The sequence below is a fragment of the Otolemur garnettii genome, unplaced genomic scaffold (assembly GCF_000181295.1).
Source record: "Otolemur garnettii isolate 467f Iridium unplaced genomic scaffold, OtoGar3 scaffold00049, whole genome shotgun sequence".
Lineage (NCBI taxonomy): Eukaryota > Metazoa > Chordata > Mammalia > Primates > Galagidae > Otolemur > Otolemur garnettii.
This window is the reverse complement of record NW_003852444.1, coordinates 1,120,852-1,138,662: the sequence shown is the minus strand read 5'-3', so window position 1 is coordinate 1,138,662 and position 17,811 is coordinate 1,120,852.

Sequence of the window (17,811 nt, the reverse complement as noted above, 5' to 3'; positions counted from 1 at the left end):
CATCTTGTTGGCCCCATTTTCTTGAAGAAACTGTGGCATAGAGAGTTGAAATACTTCACCAAAGGTCACAAAGTAGCCACCCCAAACTTAAACCCAGTTAGTCTGGTTCTCGCTTGCACTCCTAACCACCAGGCTTCACTCTTTATTTGATTTGTATCAATTACTAAATTTGGAATAGTGAATCACACATGGGGTATTAACAATTATTCATTGACCAGAAATTGATCACCATTGCCAGGAGTTAGGAAACAGGGGAGGGAAGCAGCTGTGCCTTTATAGTGTGGCAAGAGTGATAAAACTGTTCTGAATCCTGACTATGGTGTTTCTTCAACTCTGCAAACCAGATAAAATTGCATAGTACCAAATACATGTACATACACTCTAAGGCACAAAAACTGATGAAATCTGAGTAGTGCTGTGGTTTGTGTCAAAATCAGTGTCCTAGTGTGATAATTGTTTTATTTGGGGGGGGCAGGGAACAGAGCCTCAAGCTGTCCCCCTGGGTAGAGTGCTGTGGCATCACAGCTCACAGCAAGCTCCAACTCCTGGGCTCAAGCGAGTCTCCTGCCTCCGCCTCCCAAGTAGCTGGGACCACAGGCGCCCGCCACAACGCCCGGCTATTTTTTGGTTGCAGCCGTCATTGTTGTTTGGCAGGCCCAGGCTGGATTCAAACCCGCCACCTTAGGTGTATGTATGTGGCTGGCGCCTTAGCCACTTGAGCCACAGGCACCAAGCCCCTGGTGTGATATTGTACTGGAGTTATGCAGAATGGTTACTCTTTGGGGTATGTGAAATCTCTTCATATTATTTCTTCTAACAACTATATGTGAATCTACAGTTATTTTAAGAAGTAGGAAAAAAGTTGATCCCAGTGTTCTGACTACAAGTTCCAGTCTGGCCTTGGTTAAAGTTAATTCACAGAAATATTCTGTGTACAGAGTAGCATTGCTAACTTTGGTGATTTTCAAATATATGCGTAAGTTATATCTTTAACAGGGGTGTGGGTAGGCAAGCAGAGGAATTTTTAATACATAATTTGCTTTAAAAATAAAACAATAAGTCTTTCAATAGGAATGCAAATTTGTCACAAAAATAAGGTAGATGTGGAACGATTAGTAAAGGAAAAACCTATTATTTCTCACCAAACAGTATCAGTTATTAACGATTGGGTGCATTTCCTCACAGCATTTTTGCCTAGTGTTGTTTTGTGTATGTTCTTCACGATTCTGATGCCATTTCATATATAATTTCCAGTGTTTCTCTCTTAAAATGTTCTGTGAAAAGTACAGTTCTGTATTGTTTTGGAGCCCTCAGAATTTACTGAGAAGCAGTACTATAATTTATTCTCCAACTGTTAGAACAAAACCTTTTCATTTAAATATCTATCTTTTTAAAAGTTAGAAAGGCAAGTTTGAAACAAGGCTTCTATTTTTTCTCTCTTAAAGGCTTTTTAAAGAATTTCTTCCATTTGGATTTTGATTAACATCTTTTCCAGTCCCAGGCACATGAGAAGCCATGCGGCTGTTCATCTTACAGGCATAGGCAGGCTGCCTGACGGGCAGATGTACAGCTGAATTGAAGAATTAAGGATGGACCTGGAATTTCGGGGTCATGAACTTGATAGGGCCAGCCAGACAGCTTTAGTGAGAGGCAGGAAGTGGCCACAGACAAAGTCTTTTTTTCTCCTTTGGTGTCCTGGTGGTTTTACTGTTTGGGTCTAGGGTCAGTGGCTTCCAAGAGGATGGGCTCTGCGGGCATCCTGAGTATGCAGGAAGAAAGCTTCATCTTCTGCCCAGAGCATGGTTCTCACAGTTTTGCTGCTGCTTTCAAGATCCAGGCTCATCCTCCCAGCTCTGAAGCCTTCTTTGTCTCTTGTGACTCAGGTACCACCCCAGGTCTGGTGAATAGAGTGTCCAAGTCTTGTTATGGTGAGCAGACTCCTCTGTCCTTTTGACACAACAAATTTGTAGGCCCACTAACCTTGTGATGACAATTCTAGATCTTTCAAATTGAAGATGACCAGAGCCTGTCTTTAAATGTCTCCTTTGCTTGATATCAATCAAGAGCAAGATCATTAGTGTGGGTTAGGAGCTAGGAGCAACTTGCTTTGCATGGAGCTGGGAATGGTGAAATACTAGGCTTGCTAGTTTAGTGAGGTGGAGAGATTGACGATAGCAGACTAGATTGATTACCTGAGAACTAAGGAGACCTGCAAAACCTGTCATTCAGTTTGTTGGAAGGAAACAAAAGAACTGGATAGGCTACTAGATCCACTCTTAATTTTGCAAAGGGCTTCTGAGTGTCCCTCTCTTACAGGCTGAGTGGCTACATGTGTTACTAAGTCAGTGCAGGGGACAGGGAGGGTGGGATCGGGAGTGGGCACTTTGACATTCACTCAGGGTGTTCACTCAGGCTGTCATTCAGAGCAGTGCTGCAGAAAGGGAGAACAGAGCAACAGAGAGGGAAAGCCATATTTGGACTTAGACATGTTCTAGACAGGATGAGATGGGCATTCTTTACTCAGGAGATCTAATTTCTGATTGGACCCTTAGCCTGCTCCAAGTTCCAGTTCTTCAGCTTCGATGTTGCTTTGGGCTCATGAGCAAGGGCAAGCTCTGATACCCTTTAAACTTTTCAGATTTAACCTTATTCCCACACCTGAATTTGTAACTCCTTCAGGCCACCCTATCCTGTATCACCCACCTAGCTGGAGTCATCCTTGATTCCACTGCCTCCTTTACAGTGTGTGTACCAACTGCCATATTCCTAATTGTCTTTACTCATGTTGCACACAATCCCTTCTCCCCAGATGTGCAAGAGAGAGTCTTACAATGTGTTCTAAGTTATGCACATTACTCTTCTATTTACATGTGCTAGTGATTTTCTGTTCTACCTAAGGGACATGGAGAATTCTTACTGTGATTCTGTGTGATCTGGCTCTAGTTTACAGCTCTAACTTCATCTCAAATGACTCTTATTCTTCAAGCACCTAAAACATGTCATCTACTGTTCCTGTGCTTGGAAACTCTTTTCTTTTTTCTTTCTGTGACCAGTTTATGTTCAGGTCTTAGTCTAAATGTTATCCCCAAATATTATTGACTTCTTTGGCCACATTATCTACTTAATACTACCTCCTAATATTTTCTCGTTGTTTCATTACAACTCTTAATGCAACATGTAATTGTATTCTTTTTTTGTATTTTTATGTGTTTACAGTCTGTTTCTTTTACTATAGTTTAAGTTCTATGAGTATAGAAACTACACCAGCTTGTTTCACCCGTGTATTCCATGTATCTGACATAGTGGCTGGGCTGTGTGTGTTTATTATATGTTGAATGAGTTAATGAATGAACTAATAATGTGGGTCTTTTAGTTGTAAGAGAGAACAAAAGATTTACCAGATTCATGACACAGTTTTCAGTTTGTGGTAATTCACAGTCTTTTACATAAGAGGGTATTTGATAGGCCTGGTAAGTTGGAATGGTTCCTGAAAATATTGGTTGGCCATTTTGACATCTGAAGAATCCAGAAACTAGGAACAAACTGTGGCATTTTGATATACATTGTAGAGAATACATTGAGACTTGGCATTGCCCTTTGGTAAAATCCATGGTCACTGGAGGCCACAGCTTTTCAGAAGCTGAGGAGTAAGAGGTAGAGCTTCAGCCTCTTTGGATTGATGCAGCCTTCAGAGATGGGTACAAACAACCTTTTATTTAAAGTGGCTTTCTTGCAGACAGTATATAGTTGGACCTTGGTTTTTATCCAGTCTGATTTTCATCCACACCAACAACCTCTGACTTTTGATTGGGAAATTTAGACTATTTATATATAATATAATTAGTTACATCCCTGAGTATAAATTTATAATCTATTTGTTTTCTATTTGTCACATCTGTTCTTGGGTCCTCTTTTCTTCCTTTTCTTGAGTAAATGAGTATTTTTATGACTCAATTTTGTCTCATTTGTTAGCTTTTTGTCTCTACCACTGATTTGTAACATTCTTTTTTTTTTTTAGCAATTGCTTTAGAACTTATGGAATATGCATTTAACTTACTGCAATGTACCTTGACGTGGCATTATATTACTTCACTAAAATATAACAACCTTACAATATTTACAACATTATGTTTTTATTCCTCTCTTTCTAGCCTTTGTGGTATTATGGTCATAAATTTCCCTTCAACATAATAACTTGTTACTATTTTTATTTCAGTAGTTAGTTATCTTTTTTAAAATAAGGAAAAATGGTATTCTATATTTACTTACATATTTACCACTTCTAATGTTCATCATTCTTTTAGATAGATTCAGACTACTATCTGGTATCATTTTCTTTTTAAATTTTTAATTTTAAAAAAATTTTTATAACTACATAATAGCTGTATATCTTTGTAAGATACATATGTTGTTTTGGTACAGGCATACAATGTGAATTAATCAAAACAGGGTAATTGGGTTATTTATCATGTCAAGCATTTACCATTTCTTTGTGTTAGGAACATGCCAATCCACTCTTTTAGTTAATTTAAAGTGTAACTTAGGGTTGATATAGTCACTTTGTTGTGCTATCAGATATTGTTTGTTCCATCTAATTATCTAACTATATTTTTGTACCCATTAACTATAGGCATGATTTACCCCCCCCACCCTGCTACTGTTCCTACTTTCTAGTAACCACTATTCTACTTACCTTCTGTTTCCATAAGACAAATTGTTTTTAATATTCTTCTCCCACATATGAATGAGAACATGGGGGGGAGGGATTTGTCATTCTGTGCTTGGCTTATTTCACTTGACATAATGTTCTCCAGCTCTATCAAATGTTGCAAATGTCAGGATTTTATTCTTTTTGTGCCTATATAATATTTGATTGTGTACGTACCACAGTTTCTTTATTCACTCATCTGCCAATGCATACTTAGGTTGATTCCAAATCTTTGCTATTGTGAACAATGCTGCAATAAACATGGATGTGCAAAGATATTTTTGATATGCTTATTTACCATCCCCTGGATACATATCCAGCAGTGAGATTCCTGAGTTATATGGTAGTTCTATTTTCAGCTTTTTGAGGAACCTGCATGCTGTTCTCCATAGTGGTTGTTATAATTTACATTCCCACCAACAGTATGTGAGGGTTTCTCCTTTTCTCCACATTCTTCCCAGAATTCATTAAAAGTGTTTTAACTGGGGTGAGACAATATCTCATTGTGGTTTCATTTGCATTTCTGATGACTAATGATGTTGAGCATAATTACATATATCTGTTGGCCATTTGCATGTCTTCTTTTGAGAAATGTTTATTTAGATTTTTTTTCTAATTTTTTAAATCAGATTATTTGATTTTTTTTCTATCCAATTGTGGGAGCTGCTTATATATTATAGTTATTAATCTCTTGTCAGATAGGTAGCTTGCAAGTATTTTCTCCCATTCCGTGGGTTGTCTCTTCACTTTTTTGATTGTTTCCTTTGTAGTACAAAAGTATTTTAGCTTGATATGATCCCATTTGTCCAATTTGGCTTTGGTTGCCTATGCTTTGAAGTTATTACTCAAGAAGCCCTTGCCCAGAACAACATCCCCAGAGTTTTCTTTTAGTAATTTCATAGTTTGAGGTATTATCCATTTTGATTCAATCTTCATATAGTGCAAGAGATAAGGGTCTAGTTTCATTCTTCTGCATATGAATTCAATTTTCCCAGCACCATTTTTTTTCTGAAGAGACTGTCTTTTCCCCACTGTAGGTTTTTGGTAACTTTGTTGAAGATAAGTTCTCTATAGATGTGTGAATTTATTTCTGGGATCTCTATTCTGTTCCATTGGTTTACGTGTCTGTTTTTATGCTAGTACCATGCTGTTTTAGTTACTATAGCTCCATCATATAATTTGAAGTCAGGTAATTTCATTCCTCCAGGTTTGTTCATTTTGCTCAGGATACTTTTGGATATTCTGGATCTCCAGATGAATTTTAAGATTGTTTTTTCTATTCCTGTGAAAAATTGTCATTGGTACTTTGATGGAGATTGCATTGAATCTGTAGATCATTTTAGTTTATGTGAACATTTTAACAATTTTTTTTGTTTTGTTTTGATACAGAGTCTCACTTTGTCACCTCCGATAGAGTATTGTGGCATCATTGGCATCATAGCTCACAGCAAACTCAAACTCTTGGGCTCAAGTGATTCTCTTGCCTCCTACTCCCAAGTAGCTAGGACTATGGGCACCTATCATAACACCTGGATACTTTTAGAGATTAAGTCTCACTCTGGCTCAGGCTGGTCTTGAACCTGAGCTCAGGCAATCTACCTACCTTAGCCTCCCAGAGTGCTAGGATTACAGGCATGAGCCACCATGCCTGGCCCATTTTAACAATATTGATTCTTTCCATCCGTGAACATGGCACATAGTATCTTTTCACTTTTGTGTATGTTATTTCCAACATCTTTTTATCAATGTTTTATAGGGAAATGGACCATTTAGGTAGGGTATTATCCCGAGCACCTTGACACTAGAGTGGCTGTTGCCACAAGTCTTCTCTCAAATCTTTGTTCAACTTTGAGTCTTTCCTTTAACACCCAGAGCCCTGAGTGGGAGCATCTGGTTGAACTAGCCTTAATATGCGCCACAGCCTAGTCTTTAGAGGGTATGGAGAGGAAATAACTGGCTTCATGTCTCTCATAGTGAGGAGTGGAGCCTTGCTCCCACCAAAATCCTCACCATAAGGGTTCTTCTAAAATAGAAAAGTATTTGGATGTGAAATATATAAACAAACAGCTTTTCCTTCTAACTGCCATTTCCTGCCTACATTTTATCAGAAAATTCAGATCCATCCCAGACCCTAAGGGCAGGTCTGACTTTCTGCCCTTTTGAACCCTGCCTTTCCAAATGTACTCAGGGGCTTCCTCTTGGAATCTCCATGACTCTGAACTCATCTAGAATAAAGACTGGGCACATCATTCTTCTTTACCTTTTTTCGTTCTTCAAGAATACCTGGAGAAATTAGGTAAAAATGAAGATTCCCTAGATTTCCTTTTCCTTCTCATCCATAATTCTGATTTTTGAGCTTGTAGAACAGGGCCCAGGAAATTTCCATACTAATAATGGCTTTTAGACCAGCCTAACAGTTTTTAATTTTCTCATCTTGAAACTTTCTTTGTAGATTTTAACTAATGGCTGTTCTTTTTCAAAAACAGGGTTCTCATCTGTTACAAAATTTTGCTAATATTTTCTCTGCCATATCTCTCAAGTCTTCCCTTTTCTTTTCCCTAAAATAATCTTCCTTCTCTATCACAAAGTCTATGTTCAAGCCATCCCTCTCTAAAATTGGCTTTATAATTTATTAGTCCCTCCATTGCCAGTGCAGAACTTCTCACAGGCATCTTTGCCTATGCGGTAAAGAGCCCATTGGAGAGAAAGGGAAACTGACAGAGAGATCAGGGAAACTGCTTTCTACTTTCTGCTTCCCTGTAGATTTGGCTGTATTTCCAGAGCTGGTTTCTGCGTGACTGCTCTGGTTGGTATAGCATGAAAAGCTGGAAAGGCACACAAATACCAACCAGTTAGAATGGATGTTGACTATAAATATTAGGGCAACTGATACAAAACTGGCCTAAACCCTGATTATAGTAACTCTTTGACTGGGCTTCTACAACCCAACAGATCTTCACTAAGGCAGATCTACACAGTTCATGCAATAAATCAAGTTATTTATCATTGTGACCTTCTAACCCCTCCCTGCTCAAGAGATGTTTGGCAAACTGTGTGCTGAGCATGACCTGCAGTGAGTGCTTTCTTCTTTGGGTACATTATGATCACACTGCATGTAGATGGTTCAAAGTGTTGTTTTTCACCATGGAGCTATCGGTATAAAATTACTTTGAGGGTTCTTCCATTATTCACTGGTCTGGCTCAAAAGTACAGCTTTACTTTCTTTCCTTTTTGTAAGGGGTGAGAAAGTTGTGTTAGAATAAGGAAGCTGCTTTCATCCACCTTGACAATGTTTTATTAATATTATAACCTTTTTTTGTTTTGTCTTTTCTTTCTTTATGTCTTTTCTTTATGTCTTTTCTTTATGTCTTTTTATTAATATTACAACTTTTTTTTGTTTTGTCTTTTCTTTCTTTATGTCTTTTCTTTATGTCTTTTCTCATCTTGAAACTTTCTTTGTAGATTTTAATTTAAAAGGTGAAGATGGCTCGGCGCCTGTGGCTCAAGCGGCTAAGGTGCCAGCCACATACACCTAAGGTGGCAGGTTCAAATCCCCAGCCCGGGCCCGCCAAACAACAATGATGGCTGCAACCAAAAAATGGCCAGGCGTTGTGGCGGGCGCCTGTAGTCCCAGCTACTTGGGAGGCTGAGGCAGGAGACTCGCTTAAGCCCAGGAGTTGGAGGTTGCTGTGAGCGTGATGCCATGGCACTCTACCCAGGGGGGATAGCTTGAGGCTCTGTCTCAAAAAAAAAAAAAAAAAAGGTGAAGATTTCCTTGGTTCTTTGGACTTGGACTTAGAAGATGGTTGTAATAAATCTTAAGAGGCATGGATGTGAGAAAGTACCATTTATTCTGGGAAGATACTATATCATAAATTCTATCCTTTAGATTCTATATCTAAATTCTATCCTTGGACTTACAAGAATGTTAAACACCCCCAAAGACGCACATGGGATCTATATTATTGACCTTGATGGCATTGTCCTATGCAGCTAGTAGGAACATGCATGGCAATACTGATCCCTTATCTCTGTGCATTAAAGATCTGTTCTTCCTGGTCACATCAAGGGACAGTAAAACTAGCAGCTCAGTGCAAAAAGTAAATAATGCTGAGGACTTTCAATTTATTTAATGAGTTGGTATATATGAATTTAGGTTCACACATGGGTATGTGAGAAATACCTCTTTTCTTTTTATAATTGTTATATTTTTATTGTTTGGATTCATCGAGGGTACAAAGAATTAGATTACAATGATTGCATTTGTTAGATATAGTCCCTCTTATAATTGTGTCCTGATTCCAAGAAGTGTGCCATACACCATGACACCATCCTCCTCTTTCCTCCCCCCTCTCCACTTGCTCATTCTTCTACTGCCTCTTTCTATTAGCTCATCTACTGCCTTCATATTAGAATAGAGTATATTGGATTCTTGCTTTTCCATTCTTGTAATGCCTTACTAACGATAATGTGTTTCACCTCCATCCAGGTTAATACAAAAGATGTAAAGTCTCCATCCTTTTTAGTGGCTGAATAAAAGTATTCCATGTATACATATACAACAGGTTGTTAATACATTCCTGGATGGGTGGGCATTTAGGCTGTTTCCACATTTTGGCGATTATAAATTGAGCTGCAATAAACAGTAATGCAAATGTCCTTATGATAAAATTATTTTTTTTCTTCTGAGTAGATGCCTAGTAATGGGATTGCAGGATCAAATGGGAGGTCTAATTGGAGTTCCTTGAGGATTCTCCCTACTGCCTTCCAAAAGGGTTATATTAGTTTGCAGTCCCACCAGCAGTTTAAAAGTATTCCCTTCTTACCACCTCTATGCCAGCCTCTACAGCTTTGAGACTCAGGGTAGTTTTCATTTGCATTTCTCTGATGATTAGGGATGATGGGCTTTTTTTTTTGCCATTTGCCTGTATTCTTTATAGAAGGTTCTATTCGTCTCTCTTGCCCAGTGATATATGGGATTGTTTGGTATTTTTTTGTTGATTAATTTGAATTCTCTAGATCCTAGTTATCAAGCTTTTGTCCTATTCATAATATGCAAATATCTTTTCCCATTTTGAAGGTTGTCTGTTTGCTTTTTGTTGTTCTCTTATCTGTACAGAAGCTTTTCAATTTAATTAAGTCCCATTTGTTTATTTTTGTTTTTGTTGCAATTGCCATGAAAGTTGTCTTCATAAAATCTTTCCCTAGGCAAATATCTTCAAGTATTTTTATAGTTTCATGCCTTATATTTAAATGTTTTATCCATCTTGAATCAATTTTTGTAAGTGGTGAGAGGTGCAGGTCCAATTTCAGTCTTTTACATATATGCTTATTCAATTCTCCCAACACCACTTATTGAATAGGTATTCTTTTACCCAGTTTATGTTCTTGTTTGGTTTATCAAAGATCAGGTGGCTGTAAGAGGTTAGTTTCCTCTCATGTTTTTCTTTTCAGTTCCAAATGCCAATGTCTATTTTTGTGCCAATACCATGCTGTTTTGATCACTATGGCCTTGTAGTATAGCTGGAAGTCTGGTAGGATGATATCCCTGGCTTTGTTTTTATTATGAAGAATTGCCTGGGATATACAGGGTTTCTTCTTGTTCCATACAAAATGAAGAATTATTTTCTCCAAATCTTGAAAGTATGGTGATGGTATCTTCATGAGGATTGCATTGAATCATAGGTTGCTTTGGGTAGTATTGACATTTTCACAATGTTGATACTTCCTAGCCACAAGCATAGTACGTTCTTCCATTTGCTAATATCTTCTGCTATTTCTTTTCTTAAGGTTTTGTAATTTTCTTGTAGAGGTTCTTCATCTCTTTTGTTATATATGTTCCTAAGTATTTCATTTTTTTTCAAAGCTACTGTGAAGAGAATTGTGTCCTTGATTAGCTTCTCATCTTGGCTGCTATTGGCATATACAAAGGCTACTGATTTGTGGACAATGATTTTATGTCCTGAGACATTGCTGTATTTTTTGATGACTTCCAAGGGTCTTGTGGTTGAGTCTTTGGGGTTCCCTAAGTATAAAATCATATTGTTACCAAAAAGCGAGAGTTTGATCTCTGCACCCATTTGGATGCCCTATTTCCTTCTCTTGTCTGATTGTATTGGCTAGAACTTCCAGCACTAGGTTTAAAAGTAGTGGTGATAGAGGACAACCTTGTCTGGTTCCAGTTCTAAGTGGAAAAGCTTTTAGTCTTACTCCATTTAGTATATTATTAGCTGTGAGTTTGTTGTAGATGGCTTCAATCAGATTCAGAAATGTGCTGCCTTAAGTGAATTAGAAATGGGTATTGCATTTTATTGAATGCTTTTTCTGCATCTATTGGGAGGATCATATGGTCTTTGTCTTTACTTCTGTTGATATGCTAAATTGCATTTATGGACTTGCATATGTTAAACCAGCCTTGCATCCCTGGGATGAAACCTACTTTATTGTGATGGATGATTTTTTTAATGTGTGGCTATAATCTACTGGCTAAAATTTTATTGAGAATTTTTGCATCTATATTCATTAGTGAAATTGGTCTGAAATTCTCCTTGTTTGTTGGGTCCTTTTCTGGTTTTGGTATCAGGGTGGTGTTTGCTTCATAGAACATGTTTGGGAAGATTCCTTCCTTCTCAATGTTTGGAATAATTTCTGCAGTATGGGTATAAGCTCTTCTTTGAAGGTTTGATAGAATTCTGGTGTGAAGCCATCTGGACCAGGGTTTTTATTTGTTGTTGGGAGATTTTTATTGTTTCTTTGATCTCAGTTCTTGAAATCTGTCTGTTTGAGACATTTATTTCTTCTTGATTAAGTCTAGGGAGAGGGTGTGATTCCAGGTATTGATGCATTTCCTCTACATTGTCAAATTTCTGGGCATAGAGTTTCTTGTAGTACTCAGAGATGATCTCTTGTATTTCTGCACCATCTCTTGTTATTTCTCCTTTATTGTTTCTGATTGAGATTATTAGAGATTTGACTTTTCTGTTTGTAGTTAATCTGGCCAAAGATTTATCCATTTTATTTATTTATTTTTTTTGTAAAACCAACTTTTTATTTTGTTAATTTTCTGTATAATACTTTTATTTTCAATTTCATTAATCCTAACTTAATTTTGGTTATTTATTTTCTTCTGCTGGATTTGAGATTAGATTGTTCTTCTTCCAATTCCATAAGATGGTTTATGAGTTTGTTCATGTGCTCTCTTTCTTTTATTTAAATGTAGGCATCCAATGTGATACATTTCCCTCTTAAGACTGCTTTTGCTATATCCCACAGGTTTTAGTAACTTGTGTCTTCATTGTTGTTATGTTTGAGGAATTTAACAATTTCCTCTTTTATCTCTTCCTGAACCCAACTATCATTCAGCATAAGGTTATTTAATTCCCAAGTCTTTATGTGGGGATGAACTTTTTTTTGGAGTTGAGTTCCACCTTTATAGCCTTGTGGTCTGAGAAGATACAAGGTATAATTTCTATTCTTTTAATTTTGCTAAGGTTTGATTTGTATCCTAGGATGTGGTCAATTTTAGAGTACGTACCATAGGCTAAAGAGAGAAATGTATATTCTTTACCTTTGGGATGGTGTGTTTCACATATGTCTATTAATCCCATTTTTTTCTAGGGTCACATTTAAGTCCTTTATATCTTTGTTTAATTTCTGTTTAGAGGATCTGTTCAGTTCTGCCAGAAGGGTTAAAGCCCCTGACTATTATGGTGTTATGGGATATAATATTGTTCAGACACATCAAGGTCTGTTTCACAAATCTGGGAGCATTTAAGTTGGGTTTATAAATATTTTAAATAGAAATGTCTTCTTGTTCTATTGTTCCTTTGAGCAGTATGAAGTGTTCATCTTTGTCTTTCTTAACTATAGTTGTTTTATATCTACTTATATTTAAAAATAAGATTGCAACCCCTCCTTTCTTCTGATTTCCATTTGCTTGAAATACTGTTTTCCATCCCTTAGCCCTGAGCCTTGATTTGTCCTTCAAGGCTATGTGTGTCTCCTGGAGACAGCATATGGATGGCTTGTGCTTTTTTATCCAGTCAGTCAGCCTGTGCCTCTTCAGTAGTGAATTCAGTCCATTGACATTTATTGAGAGAATTAGTAAGTGTGGTGGAGTTCTATTCATCTTCTTTTGTGAAAGTCCATTGTGTATTTTTTCCTTTGCTCCATTGTGGAAGCTATGTTTTGACCTTTAGCTTCTGGGTATTTACTTTGCTTGTGGTCAGTGTTGAGAATAGGTCTAAATATTTCCTGTAGAGCTGGTCTTGTGGCAAATTTCCTCAGTGTTTGATATACACAAAATATTTGATTTTTCCATCAGTTTTGAAGCTTAGTTTAGCAGGATATATAGAATTCTGGGCTGAAAATTGTTTTGTTTAAGAATTTTGAAGGTGAGGGTGGCGCCTGCAGCTCAAAGGAGTAGGGTGCCGGTCCCATATACTGGAGGTGATGGGTTCAAACCTGCCGCCCCCCCCCCCCCGAAAAAAGAATGTTGAAGGTGGATGACCATGCTGCTCTTCTGGCTTGGAAATTTTTAGTTGAAAAGTCTGCTGTCATCCTAATGGTTCTGCCTTTGTAGGTCAGTCGGTGCTTACTCCAGGCTGCTTGCAGAATTTTTTCCTTTGTCTTGACTTTGGACAGGTTCATTACAATGTGACTTGGAGAGGCTCTGTTTGAGTTGAGATGACCTGGGGTTCTATATCCATCTGAAAAGAGTGTGTCAGGTCCTTTAGTAAAACTTCGGAAGTTTTCATTTATGATAGTCTCCAGTAGGGCTTTTATTCTTTTGAGACAATCTTCTTCCCCTTCAGGAATCCCTATTATTTGTGTGTTTTAAAGCTTCATGTTGTCTTATAGTGCTCTAAGGGCCTATTCTGCTTTCCCTCTCTTCTTTCCTGCCTCTTGTACTACCTAGGTTAACTCAAAAACTTTATCCTCTGGCTCTGAAGTTCTTTCTTCACCATGTTGCAACCTATTTATGATATTTTCTATTGCAGCTTTACATTCCCTAGTTGTCTTCTTCATTTCCTTAAGCTCTACCATATCTTTTCTGTATTCTATGTACCTTTCATCTGACTTTTGGTTCTGTCTTTCCATTTTCTCATCCATTCCTTTTATTGTCTTTATCATCCATATTTTAAATTCCCTTTCTGTCAAGTCCATTAATTCTTTTTTTTTTTTTTTTTTTTTTGAGACAGGAGCCTCAAGCTGTCCCCCTGGGTAGAGTGCCATGGCATCTCAGCTCACAGCAACCTCCAACTCCTGGGCTCAAGCGAGTCTCCTGCCTCTGCCTCCCAAGTAGCTGGGACCACAGGCGCCCGCCACAACGCCCGGCTGTTGCTGCTGTCGTTGTTTTTTGGCGGGCCCGGCTGGATTTGAACCCGCCACCTTGGGTGTACGTGGCCGGCGCCTTAGCCACTTGAGCCACAGGCGCCGAGCCAAGTCCATTAATTCTTTATAGGTAGATTCTTCTGCAGTAGCTGCCTCATGGTCCCTTGGGGGAGTTCCTCTGTTTTGGTTTTTCAGTTGCCTGAATTTTTCTGTTGGTTCTTTCCCATGTATTTGTTCTTTTTCATCTCCTCGTTCTCCTTTTTACTTCTCATTGCCTCCTTTGCTTTAAACAGAAGCCCTTGCTCTTGATGACAGTATGTTGCAATATGTTGCTGGGACACCACAAAGCCCTGTGGGATTTTTAGAAGACAGAGAGTACAGCCAGCAACCTCGATAGTCCTTATTGCAAACTTAATTGCCCTCAGTTATTGCCTGATTATTTCCTCAGCATTCAGAGTCTATTCAGTTGGGATCTTAAATCTCACAAGAATACTTCAGGGGCAGGTCTCAGAGTGCCCCCTGACTATAGTTCCCATGGGATGTGGGAGTCCCTCAGCCTGTCCTAAGAGTGGAGTTCTGATCCCAGCAGGCGGAATTAAGATGGCCGAATTTTAGGCTCCCGCTAAGACTTCTCCTGACCTGCCCACAAAGGCAGCTCCTGGCCACTGAGACCTTCTCAATGTGGCTGCCTCACCAGCCACTAAACCTATGGCAAGTTTGCTCCAATTGGCATTCAAATCTGGTTGCTGTATACTGTTCAAGTCTGCCCACTCTTCCAAGCTTTGCAATGAATGTGCAGTTTCCCCAAACAACTGAAAACTTTAGAATGGCTTCCTCCTCTCCTAGGCCTCTGGGGGGCCAGCCAATCCCAGCAGTTCACAATCACTTGCCTAATTCATTAGATTTCCACCTCTCCAGATCATACACTGTATCTAGCTCACTTCCTCTTTACTGTGTTCCCTGAGCTATGACTCTAGGTAAAGTCCCTGCCAAGTATGGCTGGGTTCTCTCTTTTTCCCCAGTCATTCTAGGAAAGCTCAGCTAAATGATCTTTCTGGTCTGCCATCTTGCTCCACCAGCACCACCACCCCCATTTTAAATATTCTCTAGTCTTATTTTGACTTCTAAGGATGTTATCTTTCTATGTTGGAAAGAAATTCAGCATGCCATCTAAGAATTTCTCTAGATTCTGGGCTTTATATAAAAAAGGCCACCTGTCACCTGCTTTTCTGTCATCTGTCCTTACAGATCATCACTGAGATAGATCATCACTGTCCTTGTCTACACATTTCCTTTAGGTCTGGGATCTTTCTGGTTGGGAAAATGAAGTCTTTTTTAGACCAGTTCAGTGATTCTATCTCCATAGAAGTAGTATATGGTCCTTCTCTCTGAGGTCTTGTTCTTTCCCTCCCTGAACTGACACTCACCACCCCCCACAGCCTAGGAAAAGCTCTTTCTGTCTCATACCATCTCCTTCCTGCTGTCTGCTTCTCTAGTCCATTCTTACATATTTCCTCAAACCTTGTTCTTAGACTGAATCATTAACGACCAAAATTTTAGATTTCCTTTACTTTGAGAATGTGGAGGATAAAGGCTTCGAAAGTGAGGGAGAGTATTTGCATTATACCCTTTAGTGCAGCAAAGGAAAACAAAGTAGAGAAGGCTGATACTAGAAGTCTCAAACATTCAGGCATTTATTGAGTTCCTAAGACATATGAAGTTTAACATTCATTCCTTCATTTCATGAATTGGTGCTGGCTATCTCTCAGGTTCCCTGTGAAGCATTGAGTATATATTGTTGTCTTTACCTCCATCAGGCAGGGCTCAATGTTTCAATCAACAAAAATCAATTCTTACAAATTTAAGCAAAAGGTTCTAAAGATATCAGGAAATCTCCCCCCCTACAAAGAAATAAACAAACAAACAAACAAACAAAAAACAAAAAGAAAAAAACAAATGAAATGGAGTTAGCCAGATCAATGAGAGAAGAAACTTAAGAAAATAAATAGAGGCCAGCCACTGAAGTTGGAGAAAGGGAAACGAAGATGAATAATCTGGTCTTTGCCCTTAAAGGATTTTTTTTTTTTTGAGACAGAGCTTCAAGCTGTCCCCCTGGGTAGAGTACCATGGCATCACAGCTCATAGCAACCTCCAACTCCTGGGCTCAAGTGAGTCTCCTGCCCTAGCCTCCGAAGTAGCTGGGACCACAGGTGCCTGCCACAACACCCGGCTATTTTTTTTTTGGTTGCAGCTGTCATTGTTTTGGTGGGCCCCAGCAGGATTTGAACCCGCCACCTTAGGTGTATGTGGCTGGCACCTTAGCCGCTTGAGCCACAGGTGCCAAGCCACCCTTAAAGTATTTTATGGGTAGGTGGGAACTAGACCTTTATACTCATAAAGGAAGACATAGCTTAGTTACAGTGACAGCTTAGGTGTTCATAGAAAAAGGATGGTTTTAAGCTATGTTTCTGGTCCTTTAAAAGCTCACACAATGGCAATGCTGATGATCAAATACTACTACTGGACAAGAGGGAAGAAAACAGGCTGCCTTGCATAAACTGTGGAGCATTCTAAGTAGGGAAACTCCTTTAAAATTCTTTTTCTTGCAACTTTTCTTGTCAGTGGTGAAATGTCATACTTGAGTTGGGAAAATGACATATCATTTGCATTGATTTGCATTGTTTTCATTAATCAGGGCAGTTAGTATTGACTACATAATGCAACATGTTGGATAGCTTTATTACTATGTACCACTGCTATTTAGAAAATAGAAACATCTGATCAGTCTGGAAGACTAACTTTATTAAAGTAGTAATCTGCATTTTGGTATTACCACTGTAAACAAAGCTAAAAGAATGGAAGCCATTATTTCTTTGTGGGCAACTCAACCTTCTCATCCCCTACATTTAAGGCAGCAAATACTGCCTTTACTTAGCTAGCAGAAATTTGAATCCAAGACCAGAGACAGTAGTGGGAGGGTGGTCTTTTATGCCCCTACAACAGAGTTAAGAGGATCTCCTGGCCCAGGCTTAGCATAATGGAATATGCCAGCCATCTATGAATGGATAACATCAACTTAGACAAGCAGCATCTAAGCAGCAATGTATACTAAAGATTCTCATGCCCTAAACATTACTGAATTTGAGTTTCTCAATGTGCTGGGCATGTGAGCCCTGAATCACACTTGATTTGATTCAAGTGTTTTTACAAATGTAGGCATTAACCTGTAAAGAAGTTGCAGGATTGCCTGAAATGGGATATTCAGATAATAAAACAAAGTTCTGGTTGTGAGGTCTGTGAATATCTAGAGCCTTCCAATACAGCTATGGAACAGACTAGTGTAGTCTAATAGAACTTTCTGTGATTATGGAAATGTTCTAGAAGCACACTGTCCATTACAGTAGCCACTAATCATATGTGGCTATTTAATTTTAAACTTTAATTAAAATAAAATAAAAGTTTTAGCTCCTTATTCACACTAGCCACAATTCAAGTGCTTGGTAGACCCATAATGGATAGTGGCTCCCATGCTGGACAGTTCTAGAATCAAAAGAGTTTTGTGTATAGGTTAACTTTATAGTTGAGTTTTGGGAAATAGTTTTCAACTCTTGTGCAAATTGCAGTTGACTAGAAGTGGCTGCTTCAAGCATTATACTGGCAAGTACTTGCAATTGCATTTAGATACAATGGGACAGGATGTTGTAGATGCCAATCTGAATGTGGGAATGAGGTTCAGTGGTGTGCTTGTAATTATTTAACATTTTCTATTT